Source organism: Salvelinus alpinus, chromosome 3 (assembly GCF_045679555.1).
Source record: "Salvelinus alpinus chromosome 3, SLU_Salpinus.1, whole genome shotgun sequence".
NCBI lineage: Eukaryota > Metazoa > Chordata > Actinopteri > Salmoniformes > Salmonidae > Salvelinus > Salvelinus alpinus.
The window spans coordinates 49,333,322-49,358,766 of NC_092088.1; the positions used below are offsets into that span (position 1 = coordinate 49,333,322).

The following is a 25,445-nucleotide window of genomic DNA, read 5'->3' on the forward strand; positions in this document are numbered from 1 at the left end:
TGAGAGAATAAACAATACACACATATTGCAGTGAGCCATGACAGCCTTTAAGATAGAACGCTTGTGACCACACACATAAATATTGCACTTGGGAAAAAAACATATTAAAGTAGAAATAGAATGAAACAAACAGGCATTCTATTGTTGATCTATTATAGCAGCCACTATAGACATCGATAAAGTGCACAAGGCTACATGTGTGCAAAAATAACGTTCACCGAGTTTAAAAAAAAGTATAATTCCCCCTCACTCACATGTGTTACTGTCAAGTTCAACACAACAAAAACAATATCTTTGGGCTACAATGCACATTATACACTTTCTGCCTGTGGACATCTGTTCTACAATGTGCCAGCAAAAGTGAGAAAGAGGGAAAGTGTGCGGTGTTCCTTTCACCTCTATAGTGACTAGAGGTCGACCGATTAATCGGCATTGTCGATTAATTATGGCCGATTTCTAGTTTTCATAACAATCTGTAATCGGTCTTTTTGGACGCCGATTATGGCCGCCGATTATGGCCGATTACATTGCAATCCATGAGGAAACTGTGGCAGGCTGATCACCTGTTAAGCGAGTGCAGCATCAAAAGGACCTTGTGGCTGCAAGGAGCCAAGGTAAGTTGCTAACTAGCATTAAACTTATTTTATAAAAAACAACCAATCTTCACATAATCACTAGTTAACTACACATGGTACACATTGATGATATTACTACGTTAACTAGCTTGTCCTGCGTTGCATATAATCAAAGCGGTGCCTGTTAATTTACCATTGAATCACAGCCTACTTCAACTTTGCCAAACAGGTGATGATTTAATATTAAAGTCAACACGAAGAGCTGCTAATAATAATAAAACGCAGGGCAATCGATTATTGGCTACTCATTCATTGCAGCTGCAGCCCGAGCGGAAGTACAGAGAAGCGTGTTTTGTAATAGTGTTGAATAAAAATTATGGCAGTGCTGAATATAAACGTAAACATGAACACACTCATAAAAACAGCAGCTCTTTGCTGTATTCGTTGACAGTCTCTCTGTGGTCATAGTTTTAAAAGTTATTAAATTAAACTTGGCTGTGGCCAGGGTCATTGAAGCTCTGTAGCCACGGTGATTTGAGCGCAGTAGGTGGTCTCGATTTAGTCACAGATTTCTCACAGATTTCTCGGTACGCCGGGTAGGTGGAGTTTGTCTCATGGGAACACTTTGCCTACCCGGTGCGCAGGACTTTTGAATCAAGTGCACCTACCGGCAACAGCTCAACATGATTTTAAAAAAGGAGCGCAAACCTTTATCGTTCGTTGGCTTTTCAACAGAAATATTTGGTGATCGACTAGGAATGCCTTGAAGATCGACTGGTTGGCGACCACTGCTCTACAACAAAGCTTTCTTAGTGTCCAACAAGCTTTCTCTACCATTAACCTTGATCTGAAGGTTAACAATATGCTAATAGCCTATTAACACCTCCAAAACAAAAGGTAATGTGGTTTGGTAAGAAGAATGACCCTATCCCCACTAGTGTGATTACTACCTCTGAGGGTTTAGAGCTTGAGGTAGTCACTGCATACAAGTACTTGGGAGTATGGCTAGATGGTACACTGTCCTTCTCTCAGCACATATCCAAGCTGCAGGCTAAGGTTAAATTTAGACTTGGTTTCCTCTATTGTAATCACTCCTCTTTCACCCCAACTGCCAAACTAACCCTGATACAGACAATAATACTCATGCTAGATGACGGAGACATAATTTATAGATCGGCAGGTAAGGGTGCTCTCGAGTGGCTAGATTGTCTTTACCATTCGGTCATCAGATTTGCCACCAATGCTCCTTATAGGACACATCACCACTCTATACTCCTCTGTAAACTGGCCATCTCTGTATAACTGGCACAAGACCCACTGGTTGAAGCTTATTTATAAAACCCTTTCAGGCCTCTCTCCCCCCTATCTGAGATACCTTCTGCAACCCTCATATATATATATATATACACACACACACACCCGTTCTGCCAGTCACTCCTCTTTTCAGTTCACTGCAGCTAGTGACTGGAACGAACCGCAAAAAAAAGAAAAACTCAGCCTGGAGTTTTATCTCCATCTCTACATTAAAATATTCAATCATGGACTCTACCTTTTTACTGTTGTCTGTGCCCAGCAATGTTTGTGCTGCCACCACGTTGTGCTGCCACCATGTTGCGTCGCTGCCCTGCTGTGTTGTCTTAGTCCTCTCTTTATGTAGTGTTGTCTCTTTTGTTGTGGTATGTGTTTTAACCTACATTTTTATTTTTAATCCCAGCCCCCGTCCCTGCAGGAGGCATTTTGTCTCTTGGTAGGCCGTCATTGTAAATAAGAATTTGTTCTTAACGGACTTGCCTAATTTTATAAAGATTTAATACATAAAAATAAAAAAAGTATGTCATGCAATCATTGGTGGTTGCGTTCAGTGTGACTGCTATGTACTGTGGACTACCAAGAACAGCACCATTCTCTCTACCTCAGGTGTATTCATTCCGGTAAACTCATGAGCACAGAAATCAGAATGAATAGAACAGGCTTGGAACCTCTAAACCTGGCAATTTGACTGGTCAACTCATGGGTACACTTGCAATAGCTGCCTTGTCACATTTTATTTGTCACGTTTCGCAAACAGCAGGTGTAGACTAACAATGCTTACTTACGGGCCCTTACAACAATGCAGAGAGAAAGAAAATAGACAAATAGAAAAGTAATAACACGTAATAATAACAACACGTAATAACACAAGTAATAAATACACAATGATTAACAATAACTTGGCTATATACAAGGGGTACAAGTACAGAGTTGATGTGCAGGGGTACAAAGTAATTGAGGTAGATATGTACATATAACTAGGAACAAAGTGACAGATAATAAACAGTAACAGCAGAGTATGTGAGGAGTCAAATAAGTTGGTGCAAAACGGGTCAGTGCAGATAGTCCAAGTAGCTATTTTGTTAAATATTTAGCAGCGTTATGGCTTAGGGGTAGAAGCTGTTCAGGGTTCTGTTGTTTCCAGACTTGGTGCATCGGAACCGCTTGCCGTTCATGATGCAATAATTTCCATGGTAATGTAGAATGTCCATTCAAATGATGCTAACTGATGTGGCTCATGCAATGGAATGTATTTTTTTTTATGTCAGTTGAGTTGATTCAACAAATACCAGCACAGATTGATGGGTACACTTCCTGCTGTTACTTCCTGATTTGGTCCTATGGGTACACTCACAATGGCCAGCAGTCCACCCATTATGCCATCATTGTCTCGAATGGGTACACCCGTTCTATTCAATGAGGGGATTCAATTCATCTGGCCCGGGCAGGCATGTTTTGCACCGGTGATGTTTTGGAACCGGGCTGCCTCCCAGGCGTGAGCCAGCACATGGAGTAATGAGTAGGATTCTGTGGGAAGGTCCCAATTGGGATTTTCCCTGTGTTTTACATAAACCCACGGTTCTCGAACCTTGTACCTAGAGATCTACCGTCCTATAGGTTTTCAATCCAATCCTAATCAAGCTCACCGACTGGAGTGAAAACCTACAAGATGGTTGCTCTCAAGGAACATGTTTGTAACTCCCCGGTCTAACTAATGCTGAGTGACGGTGTGAATGGAATAGTAACTGTGTAATTGTTGTTTTATAATAACAAGAAATAGTTTAGATTTTTTTTTTTAACTAGAATGTTATTTATTGAAAATGCTATTTGTATATGACGCTATGAGCCTGGGGTAAGGTTGGTTGGATGTAATTGCTGCCACCACAGAGGCTGGGAGTACCCCCTCAGCATCCACTCCAGGATGATCCGACGAAGGCCCAGTCGGTATTGTCTAGAAAGACAGAAAATAAATACACGGCAGTGTTATATACAACAACAAAGAAAATAAATAGGCCTATACAACATAAAATAACAGTCTCAGGGATCATTAAGCATATTCACTTATAAGCCGCATTGATGATGTTACAATACATTTAGCTAATTTAGCAGATGCTCTTATCCAGAGCGACTAACAGGAGCAGTTAAGATTAAGTGCCTTGCTCATAGGCACATACAGATTTTTCACCTTGTCGGCTCGGGGATTCGAACCGAAAGGCTACCTGCTGCAATACTATTGACAGTTCTGGGTCTTGTATACTTGAAGACTGTATAGCCAACTCAAGTGTGAGGCTGTTTTTCTTCCTTGTGTGTGGCTTTACAGGCTAATTAGGATATTATTGGTATAAACACTAGACTGGCAACTGCAAGCAACATGTTCTTCTCCACTACCAGTATTGACTTTATACTTCTTACACTGTTCGGTAAAATACATTCTTGTTTATTTAGACCCAGATTGTGAAGTGTGCGTCCCATCACATTCTATTTCTATGGCGCACCTCCACTCGTTCTAGACACTGTTTACCTAGCCAGCATGTCATCATTGTCAGACAAACTTGAGGGACTACAATAGCCAGTTACGTTATGGGATGCAGGCAGGATACTCAAAAATACAGTTGGAAGGGTGTCATTAGGTAGGCTATTTATTATCTTAGAGAGTAATATAAATATCCTGTGAGTAATATTAGCGAAAACACTTACGCTTCAAAGAGCTTCCCATTTGGAACGCCAGGTGTGGCACGTCGTTTCCAGTTGTTCCTGGGCATTCTGAAGAAAGTCTCCAACACACCAGGATTGATGAGACACAAGCAATCGGAGTGTTTAGTTATATGCGCCATCTTCTGCTGCATCGTCAGTCTGATGTTCTACCTCCTCAATTATCGGAAAATAAGCTGGTCCCATTCTCGACAGCCGAGACGTTCACTGTCTGTTGGTAGAGGGAGGCATCTCCAGCAACTGCAACACCAGTCGCTGTGCGTTCTGGGAAGAGCCTGTGTATCCTCGACATCTGCTCACTCATTTCTCTCAGTCAGCCCGCAAATGAAACTCGGCCTCAGAATAATCCATCTCAAACCGATATGGCACAAGAGTACCATTCTGAAAATAAGGCAGGTCTCCAATTCCCTCTTCCTTCTTAGTCTGACATTCTTCACTGTAATTAGATTTGATGATTGTTTACATCCTTCAACCACACCCACCTCGGAAGTCCCGACCTTGGTCAAAAACAACAAAATACTTTGGTAAAAATTAGCATACTAAAATAAGTTAGATGAAAAATCGTGCAGAGAAAGTCATTAAAAGGACTATTGGGGTCATGGGAGAGTGTTGTGTTTGGGAGGTATTTATGATGGACTTTGATATGTGGTTTCTATGGGGAAGGCAGGGGTACAATCAGCTTATTACCTACATCTAAATACTCAAGCAATGGACATAAAAACTGTCTGCAGAACTGACAAACAGCCAGGAATTGTTATAAAGGGCCCAGAAGTGTTTTTGGGTGAACTTTCCCTTTAAATGAATAATGAGTCATTTTTAATAATTCATTTGCATATAAAAAGGCAGTGTCTGTGTGGGTGGCAGAGCCAGATACTAGATCAGAGTAGGCCTGCTAGCAGAACCTGAGAGAGAGAGATTTCATTTTTGTTTATCATCTATTCCACTTGCTTTGGCAATGTAAATATGTTTTGCATGTTAATAAAGCCCTTTGAATTGAGAGAGAGAGACATCTCTCTGCATACGTCATGACTGAGTGTGTGTGTGTCAGCTGAGCTATCAGGCGAATGCTAGCTAGCAGGTGTGAGTGGACAGGGGGAGTGGGTTAAGGCCCCTCAGGTGGAAAATGGGCTTTAGACACTCAGTGATCTGAGAGATGTGTGCATATGCAAGCATGAGCATGAGTACAAACAAACACACAGATGGGCATGCATTCAATCACCCACGCATACTTTACATACCAGTACGCAGCCACCCACACAAATAACTCCCATACGCAGCGGATTCACTTACAAATCTCACACAAATAATGCTACCCCCACACAATGTGCACAGACACACGCCCATTATTCATGCCAATTGCTGTGTAACAGATCAGTGTTGTGGACAGTGTGTGTGTGTACACTTACTGGAGCTGTTTTGAGGCCATTCTGGTGACAGTATTTCCTCCTTTCATACTTATCCCGGATGAAGAACTCCACTGCTCTGAGATCAGGGGTTAATGAATAACACTGTGGTACACACACACACATACACAGAGACACCAACAGACACACCACACGCTCCAGTGGCATTATTGTATTATGGCTTGGGGGTAGAAACTTTGATCATAACCCAATAGCACCGCTACTGAACCAGGAGGAAGAGTGGAGGGAGAGAGAAGAGAGATGGAACTAGAAGAGGTGATGGATAGGGGGCAGAGAAGGAGGATAACAGGAGGCAAAAGGTGAGAGGATGGAATGGCGTGAGGGATAGGGGAGAAGCGAGAGACAGGGGAGGAAAGGAGGAAAGAAAAGGAGAGACTGAAATTCACAATGCGGAACAACAAGAGAAAAAGGAGGACACTGTCAGAGCAGCAGGAAAAATACAGACCCTTGACAAAAAGTGTGTGAATCTATTTAGGTGCTTCTACTGTAGGCACATCTTTATTCACGCTGGAATTTATATGAGATGATTCAGAAGCCAGGGCAGCGTGTGTGTGTGTGTGTCAAGACAAATAGAAGGAAACTATCTGACAGAGAAGTAAAAGAAGAGGAGGAGATGGGAAAGATGGGAGCGAAGAAAAGAAAGACCGACAAAGGAACCATGAAAAAGGAATGGCACTTCATCAACACAAGAATTTGAAGGACAACTTGAAAGCGAAGCAACACACAGCCTTACATTTTAAAACACTCCAACTACCCACACAGTGAATATACTGTACATAGGCCTACATATTCTTTCTACCTCTATGCCTTTGAGCTACCGTCAGACCTAGCAGTAGCCACCAAAAACTGACGACCACACCAAAACAAAAGCTGGATATCAGATATATTAGAGAACTATCTTGAAACAAGCCGACGGTGTGAATTCAGTCCGAGTTTGAACAGGAACAGATGTCATTAAGAACACACAGCTGTCCTCGTTACCAGAACAGCAGGCGAACCAGATACCATGCTGTCATGCTGCGTTATAACCATGCACTCAAAAGGTGCTGTGTCCAAATGTGTGTCTCATCATAATATTGGTTCCAAAGTGAATTGGGAAAAGGAACTGTGTTTTGTCGAGTAGGGTGGTGGTCAAATGCAGATGCACACAGAGGGATTAATTATTATAACTACACACGCGCACACAAAAAGGATACTGGTCTGTCTGTGGCCGTCTGAAGTTGTCTGGGAGGAGGGCTCATACAGTTGTTTGGCCTTGTTGTTCCCCATGTCCACTATACTCCACACACACACACACACACACGGAGAGCGATCTTAAAGTCTTCAATATATCATAACAGTAACACTTTACTTGACACTGTGTCATAACATGTTATGACATGGTCATAGCCATGCAATATGTAATAACAGCTGACAATCTGTTATATGATCATAACACCGTCATTACATATATTTAGACCTGTTGTGACAGTGTTATTCTATAGCTGTTATGACCCCCTACATAAGGTTTACAATATGCGTTATCATTTTAGCAGTTACACAAGCACTATCCTTTATGAATCTTGCAGGAAGGTTATCCAGCCCAGTTTCTTTGTTTGTGCTCATTAAGCATAGTAGATTAGAAACGTTGTCCTCGGTTACCATGCACAGCACAAAAAAAAAAAAAAGTGATACCTTTGCTATGGTAAAAGTTGTTAATGAAAGACTGGCCATAGTGTCCAGAGCAGGTAGGTAACTTCTTAACCAGAGATGAGGTTATATTGGTAAAAAATGTGTTAAAATAACTTGCAACCTTTGCTTGGTCATAATATAAAACATCATCAATATCCAGGCCAACAGTATTTTACCTTATGGGGAGTTTTTGAGCCAATGTCCTTTAAAATGATCCACTGTTTTCGAGACTGATGTAAGTTGTCATTAACGGCGTCTATATAATGTTGGAATTTGGCCTATAACCATCATAATCTTCTTGTAGATTTGTCCTTCTAAATCTGGCCAGGTGGCGATCCGTTTTCCTTATGAGGTCTAAGATCTCGGAAGTGATCCATTTCCCCGACCGCTGTTTTTGATTCAAATTTGATTCATCGGAGCCAGATAGTTACCTTTGCTTTCTTGGGTACAGGAACAATGGTGGACATCTTGAAGCAGTGTCATAATATATGGTCACAACAGGTGTAAATATATAGGTTATGAGAGTGTTATGACCATATTACGACAAGTTATGTCAGCTGTTATGACCTATGACATGGTTATGGCCGTGTGATAACTTTACTTGACACACAGTGTCATAAGTAACCATCATTTAACACATCTCTAGCGTAATAATGCATTACATGCGTCGTTCCACACCATTTCAGCAATAGATGACACCCACCATCTCAGATTATCTACAGGAACGATTTCTGAACAATGTTGAAGGAACACTAATCTTATTTAATTTGATCGCTGAGAAATTAGGCTAATTGATTGCATCCAAATTGGCCCTTTTTATTTATAGCAGGGGTGTCAAATTCAATATACTTTAAAATGACCAAAACCAAATCGAACACTAGCTAATAATCACTAGACAGTCAGGGAGCATCGAAAATTCCAAAAAACGTTGGATAGAGGACTCTTTTTGAGAGAAAAAAAAAAGAAGGAAATAACCCATTTTCAGTTTGGCCTTCCGGACCTCGTTGAACACCAAATGCGGCCATTGGGGCAAAATTTGTTCAACACAAATTATTTATAGAATTCACATAATATTCAATAAATATAGTACCCGCCATCCAATTTGGACCAAAGGTCTTCCTACCATTGAGTAAGACATGAGGAAGGCAATAAAATGGTAAAAAGCCACCCACAAAACGCCACACCAATCCCATCGCAACAACCAGTACACAGTATCAGTTCTTTAAGTAATATGGATCTGCGGCGTGAACTATTGCTTCTTCATCCTATGTAATGTATCCCCTGTGAAGCTGGTGATGTTTTTCCCCCCTGTTCAGAGAAATGTGTCATTTAAATGACTTGCATTTTTTTATTTTATTATTATTAAGTGAGAAAGTGCCAGATTTTGCCCACTGCTGCCTTTTATACATTTTGCTAGTCTCTTGTGTTAATTAAACGGAATACAACATCTTCTTTGCAACTTTGGGTAGAAAACACAGGGACACACAACCTATTTTCAGCAAAAGCTATTGGTTTTCTACCCAAAGTTGCAAAGACAATGTCGTGATCCATTTAATAAACACAAGAAACCAGCAAAATGGATAAAGGGTGTGGCAGTTGCAGGAACAGCAGCATCTAGCGGGCAAAATCTGTTACTTTCACACTAATTTATGGTAAATCGTTTTTCTGAACTGGGGGGAAAAAATTACATTACCCGGTACACAGGGAATACATAACATAAGATGAAGTAATAGCCTACTCCAAGCCTCAGCTCCATACTTCTTGTTAGACATAGAGAACTGATACTGTATACTGGCTGTTGGATTGGGATTGGCGTGGGGGGTCCGTGGGTGGCTTTTGATCATTTTAGTGGATTCCTCATCTTACTCACGAAGAATTATGGTCCAAATAGGATGTTAGGATTCATATAATCTTCAATAAATATAGTACCTATCAATTAAAAAGAGACAATTTGGATGCAATCAATTAGCTTAATTTCTCAGAGATCAAATTATACTTAAATAAAATAATCGTATCTGTACTGAACTACAGAAACAATTTCAGTGTAACGCTCGTCTTTCGGTGGAAGAGAGGAGGACCAAGGCGCAGCGTGGTGAATGTTCATGATGTCGAATTTTAATGATATCCAACAAAACAGAACACTGACAAAATAATAAAACGACGTGAACAGACCTGAACTTGAGAACATAAAACATGAACGCACGAACAGGAAGGAACAAACGAACGAACGAAACAGTACCGTGTGGTGAAACAAACACAGACACAGCAACAATCACCCACAAACAAACAGTGAGAACAGCCTACCTTAATATGGTTCTCAATCAGAGGAAACGTTAAACACCTGCCCCTGATTGAGAACCATATCAGGCTAGTTGACAATGAACCCAACATAGAAACACATAACATAGAAAGCCCACCCAGCTCACGTCCTGACCAACTAAACAATACAGAACAAAGGAAATAAGGTCAGGAACGTGACATTCAGCACAATTTCAGATGGTGGGTGTTGAAATCCTCTTGTGCTTTTGAGGTAAAATGACTCACATTCAAATGGAGGGCAAGGTCTTCAAAACAAATGGAATGAATAGAAACTGAAAAAGTCAAAACCTGACCGCTTTGAAATGTTATACTTACATTCTAGGCAGTTTGTACTTGGTAATGACACACGCGCACACACACGATGGCACCCGGAAACCACACACAAGACAGATGAGGATGATGGCGTTGGGAGGAGGAATGAATGAGCTGGAGTTGGAATAATCATCCATCAGGAAATAATTAGGGTTAGCAATTAACATTGAGAGAGAGAGACTCACACTATCTATCCCCACAGATAACAGCTATGCACTCTCTTCAATAAACCACAGATAGGCCTACATTTTCTTTTCCCACCCCCTCACAAATATACACACACCCCCCCCCCCATCGGTCTTACTCACACTGCCTCACATCCTCCCATACTGAACACTCCCAAAAGTACCCACAGACCACACTGTCCGTCACACACCCCCATACACGTTTTCCCATGTTACCTGGATCTGTTCTTGGGTCCATTGGTCCAGGTTGACAGATTTGACTAAGGAGATATGGATGCCCAGGTTCCAGCGTATACACATGAAGATCCCCAGGTTCCATGATGCCCACAGCGGACCTACACAGATGCACATAAACTCAGCAAAAAAAATAAACGTCCTCCCACTGTAAACAGCGATTATTGTCAGCAAACTTAACATGTGTACATATTTGTATGAACATATCAAGATTCAACAACTGAGACATAAACTGAACAAGTTCCACAAACATGTGACAAACAGAAATTGAATAATGTGTCCCTGAACAAAGGGGGGGATCAAAATCAAAAGTAACAGTCAGTATCTGGTGTGGCCACTAGCTGCATTAAGGACTGCACCAACTTTGCCAGTTCTTGCTGTGAGATGTTACCCCACACATCCAACAAGGCACCTGTAAGTTCCCGAACATTTCGTGGTGGGAATGGCCCTAGCCCTCACCCTCCGATCCACAGGTCCCAGATGTGCTCAATGTGATTGAGATCCGGGCACGTTGCTGGCCATGGCAGAACACCATGGCAGAACACTGACATTCCTGTCTAGCAGGAAATCACGCACAGAACGAGCAGTATGGCTGGTGGCATTGTCACCACATGAGGGAGGAGTACCACATGAGGGAGGAGGATGTCTTCCCTGTAATGCACACCGTTGAGATTGCCTGCAATGAAAACAAGCTCAGTCCAATGATGCTGTGACACACCGCTCCAGAGCACAGGACTCGGTGTAATGCTCGTTCCTTCGACGATAAACGCGCATCCGACTCGTCAGTGAAGAGCCCTTTTAACCAGTCCTGTCTGGTCCAGCGAAGGTGGGTTTGTGCCCATAGGCAACATTGTTGCCGGTGATGTCTGGTGAGAACCTGTCTTGCAACAGGCCTACAAGCCCTCAGTCCAGCCTCTCTCAGACTATTGCGGACAGTCTGAGCACTGACGGAGGGATTGTGCATTCCTGGTGTAACTCGGGCAGTTGTTGTTGCCATCCTGTACCTGTCCCACAGATGTGATGTTCGGACGTACCGATCCTGTGCAGGTGTTGTTACATGTGGTCTGCCACTGCGAGGATGATCAGCTGTCCGTCCTGTCTCCCTGTAGCGTTGTCTTAGGAGTCTCACAGTAAGGACATTGCAATGTATTACCATGGCCACATCTGCAGTCCTCGTGCCTCCTTGCAGCATATCTAAGGCACGTTCATGCAGATGAGCAGGGACCCTGGGCATCTTTCTTTTTGTGTTTTTTAGAGTCAGTAGAAAGGCCTCTTTAGTGTCCAAAGTTTTCATAACTGTGAGCTTAATTGCCTACCGTCTGTCAGCTGTTAGTGTCTTAATGAACATGCACCTGTGAAACGGTCATTCATTGTTTGTGGTTCATTGAACAAGCATGGGAAACAGTGTTTAAACCCTTTACAATGAAGATCTGTGAAGTTATTTGGATTTTTACGAATTATCTTTGAAAGACAGCGTCCTGAAAAAGGGCTGTTTCTTTTTTTGCTGAATTTAGTAATTGTTCTGGTACTGTTTTTATTACAGTCCAGCATTGACACCAAATCCTTCAACTAAGTGTGGTCCTGTCTGAAGAGCATTGATTAGCCAAATTGGTCAGAACCCCCTGCCATAGATCAACCTCTGACGGACGACACAACCTAAAAATCAGCCAACCTAACAAACACATCCACTAAAACACACACACAGGACCCTGGAGCCTCAATGACTGACAGTGGCTCTTTCCAACTCGGGATGACAGGCAGTCGAGCTTGAAATTAAAGCCCCTACCGGCAACCTGAGGACAGGGCCTTACGTACGTGTGTGTGTGTGTGTGTGTGTGTGTGTTACAGGGGAGCTGGTGGCTGTCTGGGGTAGCAGACAGTTCTCCAGAAGACACTGACAGGTTGTCTCAGGAGCTTCTTACTACTGGCCTTATCTGTGACACCATTGTTCAAAGCTGTCGAAAATTAAATCCACACTGAAAGTGCTTGAGGAACAAGTGGCTGTAGATAAAGTTGCACTCAACCACTCAAACAGAGTTAGGCTCGATATTTTTGTCATACCCATGATTTGATGATTGGCATGCCTATCTGATCCTAGATCTGTGGTTAAGGGGACAACTTCTACCTCTGGCGCTGAGGAACAGTGTTCTGCTACTCCCTGGTGGGGGCTGGATGCTGTACAGTCCAGGTTAGGTCGTAGCTAATCTTGTTCCTAGACACTTCCACCCAAATTGGCGAATAGGTCTGGTGGACCAACGCATCAAACTTGGCCAATACAGAAAGATAGGGAAAAACTCCCGACGCATAGGCTTTGGCTTAAAAATCGGCTTCCCCCTAACCCTCCCAAATATGTGTCTTCTGCGCACCACAAGTTTCTGCCTCCATTTGGAGCCACGCCTCGCTGTCGTGTGATTCGCTAAAATTAAAAGACAAATAATTTACTCAGTAAGGTCACTGAAATACAATTCTATGGTCCCACTATGGCCAATTTTTAATCGTTGATGTTCCAGGCTTTTGTGTGCAATAGCCTGGGGAAGAGGTTAGGTTGTAGCACTAGCTCTCACAGAAGACAAGCCGTGTTCAGATTAGTTAAGGACTGCAGTAACTCACACAGCACAGTACATATTCTACAAGCAAGAATGCCACATGCATACACACTAGGGGTGTGCACCTTCCCTTTCAATGACAATTTGATACACATCTAGATATATGGGCTCCGATATGATACAGCAATGATATGTTTTAGTTCAAAGCGAGTCGGTCGATTTGGTTTCATTAGAGGAACGAAACGACGCGGTCGATTTGGTTTCATTAAAAGGAACGAAACGATGCGGTCGATTTGGTTTCATATGATGCGGTTCGATGCACTAACATCCATTTTCCATTCAAAATTGTAATCTGCTGCTGATGGAGCTCTGGAGCTGGGGAACTCTGAACTGCATCTGTCTAGGCTGTGTGTGTGTGTGTGTGTGTGTGTGTGTGTGTGTGTGTGTGTGTGTGTGTGTGTGTGTGTGTGTGTGTGTGTGTGTGTGTGTGTGTGTGTGTGTGTGTGTGTGGAATATGAGTACATGTAGGGATACCACCCACACATCACACACCAATACTTGCCCATAAGTCATCAGGGAATCTCAGAGCAGTGTGGTAAGTGAACAGAAATAGAATTCATAGATATCCTCTCAGACCAAATTACTAGGCTACTTCTGTCACCTGAAGAAAATGAAGTGCAGTGGTATTATGGATAACACAAAGTACTGTTTGGTTGAGAGATCATCAGATTGGGCCTCCGTCAATTCCCTGACTCTCTTTCTCTCACAGAGTTAATGGACTTATGTCACCACCTGTTGGCAATGACAGGAACAGTAGGCAGGTCTCATGATGAGGACACAGAGAAGATGGCTTCTCTGACTATTTGGAGCAATGTTTCCCAAATGTTGAGAGTTGTTGCAGAAACAAGTCTACCTGCAGGACATCCGACAAGGTGTTGTGTGAGGCTAATATCCAGGTCCATTGGATCTGGCTCCCACAGGTTTGCCACAGATAATACGTTCTAAATGGATGCATCTATCACCATTATCACCAAGCGGCGGGAAGAGGAAGAAGACGGAGCTAGATGAAACTTGTCCGACATTCTGCTTACTTCCTCATCGATGAAACATTCGATCTCAATACAGTTCTGTTCCCAAAACTAGAATCTGTTACGAACAGAGTGCGCAAGGTTTTGTAGACTTGACACTTTCTAAAAGTATCAAAGAATTTGATTGTTTAGAAGGAGTGCAAGAGTGAATTGAGTTATTGCACACGGGCACTTCACAGAGTAGGCATTCCCTAATGGAAATATGCAAATTCATGTTAAAATGTGCCACAAAGATCTTACGAGCTCATGCTTGGCACTGCCCACCTCCTTGCCTGTTCTGCCCACTATGCTTAATTTGCTTCCAATTGGAAACAACACTGGTGGTGTTGGGTTAGTTACTAGTGTCTTTAGGTTTACCTTGGCTAGGCCTACATTCGGTAGAGACAGAAGTTGGCTGCCCTCTCCTTCATACAGCAGGCTGAGAGAGAGAGAGAGGGGGGTATCAAGAAAATGTCAAAACAACCCTCTGTGCCAAGCTGGCCTTCTTGCCAAGCTTGCTGTACCAACACAGAGAAAATCATGCCAGTTCAGAGAGAGTGCCCCTGTTAAGAACATGACATGCCATGCTGGGTTGGGTTGGCAGGTAGCCTAGTGGTTTTGAGCTTTGGGCCAGTAACCGAAAGGTTGCTGGTTCAAATCCCAGAGCAGACTAGGTGAAAAATCTGTTGATGCGCCCTTGCGCAAGGCTGTTAACCCTAATTGCTACTGTACGTCGCTCTGAATAAGAGCTTCTTCGAAATGATTCAAACGCAAAATGTAGACAATACCCCTAGAAACACGTGCCAGTCCCGGCACAAGGGAGTAGGCTAGTTTAATGAGATAAAAGGCCAGCATTCTTTTTTAGCCTAGATAGGCTTACAAACCTCGACACATAGCAGAGGTACACAAAAAGACTGGTTCAATACTTGTACACATTCACAAGCCGCATGCACATGCAGTAACACCTGAGCATACAGGGCAGTGTGCACACTGTACAGAAACGGAGACACAGGCAGGCAGGGTGAAATTACACCTGAGCAGCTCTGGCGAGTCACTTACTACACTTGTAGGAGTCAAATCTGCCGGCCAACATCCTGTCTAATCACCATTATTACAGGTCTGTCACACATAGTTCTGGGTGCCTAGTAACACACATAGCCTAGCACTCCTCTCCCTGTTTCACAGCAGTTGCCCTTGTCACTGTGGTCAGTAGAGGTAAAGGACACATATTTGGAAAACAGAGAATGACAGAAGTTGATTGAAGGAGTAGGAGTGGGCATAGCCGTGGGAGTAGGGGTGCTAAGGGTGGTGCAGCACCCACTGAAAAATCTGAATACACTTTTTTGGTTATTACATATTTCCATGTGTGTTTATTTCATAGTTTTGAAGTCTTCACTATTGTTCTGCAATGTAGGAAATGGTTAAAAAAAACTTGAATGAGTAGGTGTTCAAACTTTTGACTGGTACTGTGTGTGTGTGTATATATATATATATATATATATATATATATATATATATATATATATATATATATATATATATATATATATATATATATACACACACACACATACATATACATATATATATATATATATATATATATATATATACACACACAGTTGAAGTCAGAAGTTTACATACACCTTAGCCAAATACCTTTAAACTCAGTTTCACAATTCCTGACATTTAATTCCCTGTCTTAGGTCAGTTAGGATCACCACTTTATTTTAAGAATGTGAAATGTCAGAATAATAGTAGAGAGAATTATTTATTTCAGCTTTTATGTCATCATCACATTCCCAGTGGGTCAGAAGTTTACATACACTCAATTAGTATTTGGTAGCATTGCCTTTAAATTGTTTAACTTGGGTCAAACGTTTCGGGTAGCCTTCCACAAGCTTCCCACAATAAGTTGGGTGAATTTTGGCCCATTCCTCCTGACAGAGCTGGTGTAACTGAGTCAGGTTTGTAGGCCTCCTTGCTCGCAAATACTTTTTCAGTTCTGCCCACAAATGTTCTATGGGATTGAGGTCAGGGCTTTGTGATAGCCACTCCAATACCTTGACTTTGTTGTCCTTAAGCCATTTTGCCACAACTTTGGAAGTATGCTTGGGGTCATTGTCCATTTGGAAGACCCATTTGCTACCAAGCTTGAACTTTCTGATTGATGTCTTGAGATGTTGCTTCAATATATCCACCTAATTTTCCACCCTCATGATGCCATCCATTTTGTGAAGTGCACCAGAACCTCCTGCAGCAAAGCACCCCCACAACATGATGCTGCCACCCCCGTGCTTCACTGTTGGGATGGTGTTCTTCAGTTTGCAAGCCTCCCCCTTTTTCCTCCAAACATAACGATGGTCATTATTGCCAAACAGTTCTATTTTTGTTTCATCAGACCAGAGGACATTTCTCCAAAAAGTACAATCTTTGTCCCCATGTGCAGTTGCAAACCGTAGTTTAGCTTTTTTATTGGCGGTTTTGGAGCAGTGGCTTCTTCCTTGCTGAGCGGCCTTTCAGGTTATGTCGATGTAGGACTCGTTTTACTGTGGATATAGATACTTTTGTACCTGTTTCCTCCAGCATCTTCACAAGGTCCTTTGCCGTTGTTCTGGGATTGATTTGCACTTTTCGCACCAAAGTACGTTCATCTTTAGGAGACAGAACGCGTCTCCTTCCTGAGCGGTGTGACGGTTGCGTGGTCCCATGGTGTTAATACTTGTGTACTATTGTTTGTACAGATGAATGTGGTATCTTCAGGCGTTTGGAAATTGCTCCCAAGGATGAACCAGACTTGTGGAGGTCTACCATTTTTTTCTGAGGTCTTGGATGATTTCTTTTGATTTTCCCATGATGTCAAGCAAAGAGGCACTGAGTGTGAAGGTAGGCCTTGAAATACATCCACAGGTAAACCTCCAATTGAAGTCAACTAGCCTATCAGAAGCTTCTAAAGCCATGACATAATTTTCTGGAAATTTCCAAGCTGTTTAAAGGCAGAGTCAACTTCGTGTATGTAAACTTCTGACCCACTGGAATTGTTATAATTGTGAATTATAAGTGAAATAATCTGTCTGTAAATAATTGTTCGGAAAATTACTTGTGTCATGTACAAAGTAGATGTCCTAACCGACTTGCCAAATCTATAGTTTGTTAACAAGAAATTCGTGGAGTGATTGAAAAACAAGTTTTAATGACTCCAACCTAAGTGTATGTAACCTTCCGACTTCAACTGTAATATATATATGTAAATCAATAAAACGCAGCACCCCCCCCATCCAACTCGGAATTCCAAGTCGAAACTGGCATCTTTCCAGAGCTCCGACGTTCCAACATGAAGATCACTGACGTCATGATTTGATATCTGCTTCCCCCCCCGGCAATACACTCATATCCCCCGTGGACCAGTTCGTACCTAAAATTCTCCCTTCAGGCTGCAAAGGTGTCGAGTTCCTCCTTACCTAGATTTAATGGCGTGAAGGCGGAATAAAACTGGGAAAATATCCATACTTTATATATGAAACGTCATTGTCCACTACCATGCTAAAGTGGCTAATGACTAGGAATGCTAGTCCCAGATGTTGCGTATCGCTTTCAGCCAATCAGGTTACAGCAGTCTTGTTTAACACAACATCAGGAAGTATCATTAGCCACTAGCATCACAGATAGAACAATGAGACAGGTATTTCAATGGATGTATAAAATGTGAAGCATCTGCTTGGCGTTTCCACTCACTACCAAATATGGTAGCGAGAGGAAGCCCAGTGGCTGGCAGTGGGAGAAGATGGAATGAGGTGGATTTTGGTTGACATTTTGCAAATATTCTCATTGATGAAACATTTAAACTCAATACAGTTTTCTGTTCCCAAAACAGAGTCTGCAATGAACAGATTAAAGTCTACAAAACGTAGTCCAATCTTTGCCAAAGTTGTAAAAAAAATAAAAAAATTAAAGAAATTGGGTTGTTTAGGAGCGCAAAGGCAAATTGAGTTTATGCACACACACACTTCAGAGTAGGCGTTCCCTAACGGAAATATATAGATGTCTGCTAGAACGGGCTAATAGGATCTTGCTAGCTCGTGCTTGGCTCTGCCCACCTCCTTGCTTGTTCTGCCCACTATGACTAATTTGTTCCCATTAGAAACGACAGTCTGTGGTCTATCTTGGTTTAGTTATAAAAATCTTTGCTAGCATGATGGTGGAAAATGGTGTTTCATAAAGAAAGTACGCATATTTTCCATGTTTATTTCCGCCATTAGGGGATATCAAAACCTTGCAGCCTGAATGGAGAAGGTTTTAGGTATGAACCGATCCATGGGGATACCAGTTATTTGCCAGCTGCATACGATATCTTTGGAAGGTAGATGAAACCATCAATACCAGCTCAATATCGCCATCTGCCGGCCTTTGAGCTAGTGTCGAACATGCATTTGCAGCTAATAGTGAAATAAAAACTGACTGTCCATAAACGAGGGGTAATGTCACGTTCAAAACAACTGAAAACTCTGAAGAATATGAGATCAAATCACGACATCAGTGATCTTCAGGTCGGAGCGCTAGAAAGAGGCCAGAGTTCCCGAGTTGGATGACCGTTCAAATCGATTTTTCCCAGTTGGAGTTCGTTTTTCCAGAGCTGTTTAGAACGCAGAGGTCAGAGATGACCGAGTTCTAAGTTGTTTTGAACACGACATATATGCTAGTAACCCATCGTAAAGATGCAGGCTTTTATTAATCACAGGTGAGTGGTTCGCTGAGCTGAAGCAAAGCCTCCTTGACAGTCAATACTGGAGAGACTGATTACTCTTATCATAGACTGCTTCCGCTCATAATTAAATTAGAGGAAAGCACATCGGAGCCAATACATTCTATTCTCTTTTGCTTCCATCGTGCTAGGCTAGCAAGCTAACAAACTTGTCAACGGGAATGACCAGTATAGCTTGACTAGCTAGCCATTGTGTCTGTGTAATTGCCCGCTCGTTCACACGCAGGCAGAAGTCGAACTCCATGGGTGGCTATTTGGGATGGCGTATGTGGAACCTTTCATTTCCAGAACATCGTTGACATTCGCGGATAGAATCCAGGTAGTTATTAGCGTCAACTCTCTATATTCCAGCAACTGAGATTACCTTTCGCCTCGCAGTCAGCGCAGTATTTGTTGTCGTTCTCTCTGAGCATTTTTGACAGAATGGCCTGATGCTGCTCATTCAGTTTCTGACCTTTTCCTCTCTCCTACCGCGTCGACATCTCTCCACAAGTTATGGTGTACTGTTCCCAAAGAAACCACCAACTGTTTATAATTAAAAGACTATCCCTGTGTGTGTACAGCTAACTACAACGTATCGATAGCAGCCTAATTTAATAACTTGTATTCCGCCAGCAATTCCAATGTTATGGTGCATTACCGCCATCTACTGTACTGGAGTGTGGGCCAGAGACAGGGAGAAACTAAAAACTACCTGCCAGCCCAAATGCTCTTAAAAAAGATAACAAAATATTTGAGACTATCTAATGACGTTCTACTCAATATACTCTTTAAACTAATTTCCTGTATCCCGTTCTCCCTCATACTAGATCTCAGCCTCTCTCTTTCCCTCTGACACGCTTTTGGGCTCCTGAGTGACGCACCGGTCTAAGGCACAGCATCTCAGTGCTTGAGGCGTCACTACAGACCCTTGTTTGATTCCCGGCTGTATCACAACATCTGAGTGCGATGTATGTTTGCTGTTGAACGCCGAAAGCTGTAAGCTGAACGAGAGACCTCGGTTTATTGTTTTTGTAAAGCTGACAGTGTTTTTAAATACTTTTATTTTAGATCCTGCGGCTCTGTTGGGCTTAGTTGCTGTGAGCGCTGCTGTCTGTCCTTAAATCCTGCCAGATTCCGCATAGGGGGAGAGACGGAAGCCCAGCTAGCCTAGCTGGCTCAGCGGTCTCAAATGGAGGTCGCTATTGAACGTTTCCAGTGCTGCAGGAGCTGTGTTTACTTTGCTTTGTTCCGGGACAATGTGGACCGCGCTGACTTTCAATGTAGCAACTGCTTGCTTGCGGAGGACTACAGGGTCAAAGTGGCTACTCTTAGCAAGCAAGTAGCAAACCTACACAAGCTACTGGGGATGCACGCACGCACGCCCGCCCACTTTTTATTTTTCTTCCACCCCAGTAGCCGGACGCCGATCTGGTCTGGTGGAAGTATTGCCGCCGTGTCGGCTCTCCACAGCCGACTGGCCGGTGCTCAGTAGGGTTCCATCCCCAAAGGGTTCTCCCCCTTCCCTGGAGGGCGGAGCTATTCTCGACCCAGCCAACCAGCCATGGAGATATGTCACTCGCCGTGGAAGTCGAAGAAAGCGTCCTCTCTCCTTGGAGATGTTGAGCCCGAACCTGACAGAGACAAGAAACGGCTTTGGATCCAGAGGTTCCGGCGCCTTCTTCCTTGAGGGTTTCCCATTCAAGATCGCATCCGGAGGTACCTGTGTCTTCGTCCTCGGTTCTGTATCCCTCTCCTGTGGCTTCTACCTCGGGTTCAGATCCTCGGAGCTCCCACCCTCTTCAGACCATGAGGCTGCCTGAGAGACCGGCCTATTCAACATCACCAGCTGTCGTCATAGGCAGCTCTATGATGAGAAAAATCTCAGTTACCAAGTCAAAAACCCTGTGCTGTTCAGGAGCATGAGTACAGGACATCACAAGGCTGCTTCCGACTGTTCTACGACAGATGCCGGGAGCTGACACTATCGTCGTCCATGTGAGGTCAAACGACATCAGAAGGACTAGCTCAGAACTTCTGAAAATTGATTTTAAAGGACTGATTTCAGCATTAAAAGACTCCAAAAAACAGCCAATCATTTCATGTCCAGTACCATCGTTGGGCCGCGGGTGTGAAAGATTCAGCATGCTACTGGCATTATACATTTAGCTAAAATATTACCGTCGCTCTGCTGGAGTCACTTTTATAGAGAACTTTGACACCTTCTGGAAACACCTTCCATCCAAATAATCTTGGGTCCTGGACTCTGTCCATTTCAAAACTGCATTGAAACAATGACTTATCAATGGCCCAAGACCAGCTCAGTTAATCCCTACCATTGTGACAATGAGTCGTCATAATGCTGCATCAAATGTACATTGTCTTAGGGGGGTTGGCAGACACAATGTAAGTAACTTAATTTATGTTCCCCTAATTTCCCTGAATACCTCTGATCCTACAGCTATTGTATGCAGTAATCATGAGCCTATGAACCAGAGTTACACTGTTAGCACTGAGGTGGTGTGTCCTAGTGGGAAGACCACTTTGTGCAGCTCACCCTGCACTATCAGCTCCAATATAAATAACATGAGTAAGTCTACTTCTGTGTATCTTCCCAATAAAGCATTAAAAACAATCAAGCAACCCAGAGAAGTGCAAAAAAGAGCCCATATTAACATATGCAGCCTGAGAAACAAGGTTCATGAAGTCAATAACTTGCTTGTAAAAAATTACATTCATATTCCGACTATCTCTGAAGCTCACTTAGATAGTGCCTTTGATACAGTGGTAGCAATACATGGTTATAACATCTACCGAAAAGACAGAAATGCCAACATGGTGGTGTTGCGGTTTATATTCAGAACTGCATTTCTGTAGAGATAAGAGACAATCTAATGTTAGATACTGTTGAGGTAATATGGCTACAAGTTCATCTTCCTCACCTAAAGCCCATTCTTGTGGGAGGCTGCTGTAAATCACCAAGTGCTAACTGTCAGTATCTGGATAATATGTGTGAAATGCCTAATGGTGTATGTGATAGCAACAGAGAGGTATATTGACTGGCTCTCAGCAAGCTGCCACCTCAAGAAAGGACTTCAAACTGTTGCCAGTGCCTGCAACCTGGTTCAGGTAATCAATCAACCTACCTGTCACATTCTGACCTTAGTTCCTTTTTTATGTCTCCTTTTTGGTTTGGTCAGGGTGTGAGTTGGGGTGGGCATTCTATGTTTCATTCTAGGTTTTGTTCTAGGTTTTGTATTTCTGTGTTTGGCCTGGTATGGTTCCCAATCGTTGTCTCTGATTGAGAACCATACTTAGGTAGCCTGTTGTGTTTGTGGGGAGTTGTTTCCTGTTTTGTCACCTGATAGGACTGTTTTGTTTTTTTGTGTTTTCTCCTTTGTTATTTTTGTGTTCAGTTCAATAAATTTAACATGGACACGTACCACGCTGCATTTTGGTCTGATCCTTCATACTCCTTGTCAGAAGAAGACAATCGTTACACTACCGGGGTATTTAGTAGCACAGGAAGGAAATCATCAACATGTATTGATCACATCTTTACTAATGCTGTAGAAATTTGCTTTAAAGCAGTATTCAAGTCCATAGAATGTAGTGATCACAATATGGTAGCCATGTCTAGGAAAACCAAAGTTCCAAAGGCTGGGCCTAATATAGTGTATAAGAGGTCATATAATATGTTTTGTAGAGATTCTTATGTATTTTCTGGTCTGTGCTGTGTAATGAGGAGCAACAAGATGCTGCACTTGACACATTTATGAAATTGCTTATTCCAGTTACTAATAAGCACGCACCCATTTAATAAAATGACTAACAACTGTTAAATTTCCTTGGATTGATGAGGAATTGAAAAATTGTATGGCTGAGAGAGATGAGGCAAAAGGTATGGCAAATAAGTCTGGCTGAATGGCAATATACTGCAAATTAAGAAATCATGTGACTAAACTAAATAAAAATAAACTATACTATGAAACAAAGATGAATGATAAAAAGCTTTAAAGCACCTTAAATTAAATTTTGGGAAAAAAAGCCAACTCGGCTCCATCATTCATTGCCTCATTCATCACAAAACCCACTGACTTTTTCATTGACCAGATAAGCAAACGTAGGGATGACATGCCAGCAACAAACGCTGACACTACACATCAGAGTATATCTGACCAAATTATGAAAGACAAGAATTGTACTTTTGATTTCTGTCAATGTGTAAGAGGTGAAGAAATTATTGTTGTCTATCAACAATGACATGCCGGATCTGACAATCTGGATGGAAAATGACTGAGGATAATAGGTGACAATATTGCCACTCCTATTTGCCACATATTCAAATTAAGCCAACTAGAAAGTGTGTGCCCTCAGACCTGGAGGGAAGCTAAAGTCATTCCGCTACCCAAGAATAGTAAAGCCCCCTTTACTGGCTCAAATAGCTGACCAATCAGCCTGTTACCAACCCTTAGTAAACTTCTGCAGAAAAAAATGTGTTTGACCAGATTTAATGCTATTTCACAGTAAACAAATTGACAACATACTTTCAGCACGCTTATTTTTTACCATCAGCTTTGAAATGCAAGACAAAGGCCATAATGTATTATTCCAGCCCAGGCACAATTTAGGTTTTGGCCACTAGATGGCAGCATTGTATGTGCAAAGTTTTAGACTGATCTAATGAACCACTGCATATCTGTTCAAAATGTTGTATCAAGACTGCCCAAACGTGCCTAATTGGTTTATTAATACATTTTCAAGTTCATAATTGTGTACTCTCCTCAAACAATAGCATGTTATTATTTCACTGTAATAGCTATAGTAAATTGGACAGTGCAGTTAGATTAACAAGAATTTAAGCTTTCTGCCCATATCAGATATGTCTGTGTCCTGGGAAATGTTCATGTTACTTACAACCTCATGCTAATCACATTCGCCTACGTTAGCTTAACCGTCACATGAGATGGACACCGATCCTGTAGAGGTTATAATTAAAACCCTGAATGGGAGACCAAAGGGTAGCTCTAGATACATAAATTCTCCAGTAGGTGCTGCCCAGTCTATAGTTTTTTTTTCTGACAGTGGATATAAGGTTGAAGACCTGACATTGTTTTAAAGGTACAAATCCCCCCAAAAATTACAACGTTTGTCTATGTTGAAATTTGGTTACCATGATTACAATCCTGTGGTTGAAATTTCACCCTCAAAATAACGTTGATGACTTTATTTCAAATCCAATGTATTTGACTGCACGTTTGTTTATTCCATGTGTAACTTTGTGTTGTTTGTGTCGCTTTGCTTTATCTTGGCCAGGTCGCAGTTGTAAATGAGAACTTGTTAACAACTGGCCTACCTGGTTAAATAAATAAAATAAAAAATGTGGTTTGTGACGTATTTCAACTCTCAATTATACAAGTCGTTTCTTAGTCTCACCACTAGGTGTCTCTCTTTACCATGACACTATTCCCCTCATTTCAAAAGTTTCGACATGACGTGTTAATGGAAAAATCAGTTTCTATCTATTTTCTACTGCAGTCTCAAAACAGCCTCCTTTTCTAATTACTAATTTATATCCATTCCACTGCACAATTTGAGATATTTCTTGATATTCAATCATCTTTGGTTTTGCATGTATAATTGATTATTGAAGAGTGTGCCTCGTGAGCTTAGTACAACAATATTGCCATATCACAACCCAAAATATTATTTTTTTGTATTTTGTCTTTGTTAACAATAGCCTCAAAATATGTAAAATCATGTCAATTATGGACTGTCATCGCTTGAATCCATGATTCTGAGAGTGTTTACATGTGTCCTGTCTGTCTCTCTGATATTTGAGACCATCTGTCAAATAAAAGTGTTGTTCTGGAGGAATGATCAAGCAGGGAGGTAAAGGTGGTCCAACCATAGGGGTTTGTCGTCCAACTCAGTTGACTCCGTGGCTGTGAAGATGAGTCATGATGACTGCTCATGGAAAGGTGAGATTCATTATACTCAACCCAGTAGCGTCAAAAAAAACAACGATATGACATGTAAGCCTATCCTATTTTACATGGTTGATGATTATTTTAATGTACATGCTAAATAATGTGTCAGAGGCACTCAAATCTGCTTCCATACGTGGCCACTATGTCCCAAGGAAAACTATACTGAATAAAAATATGAATGCAACATGATTTTACTGAGTTACAGTTCATATAAGGAAATCAGTCAATTGAGAAAAAAAAATATTGGGCCTAATCTATGGATTTCACATGACTGGGAATACAGATATGCATCTGTTGGTCACAGATACCTTTAAAAAAAAAGGGGCCTCAGGAATTCGTCACGGTATCTCTGTACATT

General features: G+C 42.0%; 1 long non-coding RNA gene across 3 annotated transcripts; it reads right to left on the minus strand.

Annotated features, from left to right (window-relative positions):
- Window positions 1-2,477: 2,477 nt before the first annotated feature.
- LOC139570871 (uncharacterized) lies at window positions 2,478-19,724 on the minus strand. 3 transcript variants are annotated; one of them, XR_011674180.1, is made up of 8 exons: window positions 19,483-19,724; window positions 14,735-14,795; window positions 10,726-10,844; window positions 10,328-10,438; window positions 7,219-7,296; window positions 6,005-6,080; window positions 4,584-5,095; window positions 2,478-3,837 (listed from the first exon to the last, which is right to left on the minus strand). It is a non-coding gene; the product is annotated as an uncharacterized lncRNA (long non-coding RNA). The 3 variants fall into 3 exon arrangements; XR_011674182.1 differs by lacking the exon at window positions 14,735-14,795; XR_011674181.1 differs by lacking the exon at window positions 10,328-10,438.
- Window positions 19,725-25,445: the final 5,721 nt, after the last annotated feature.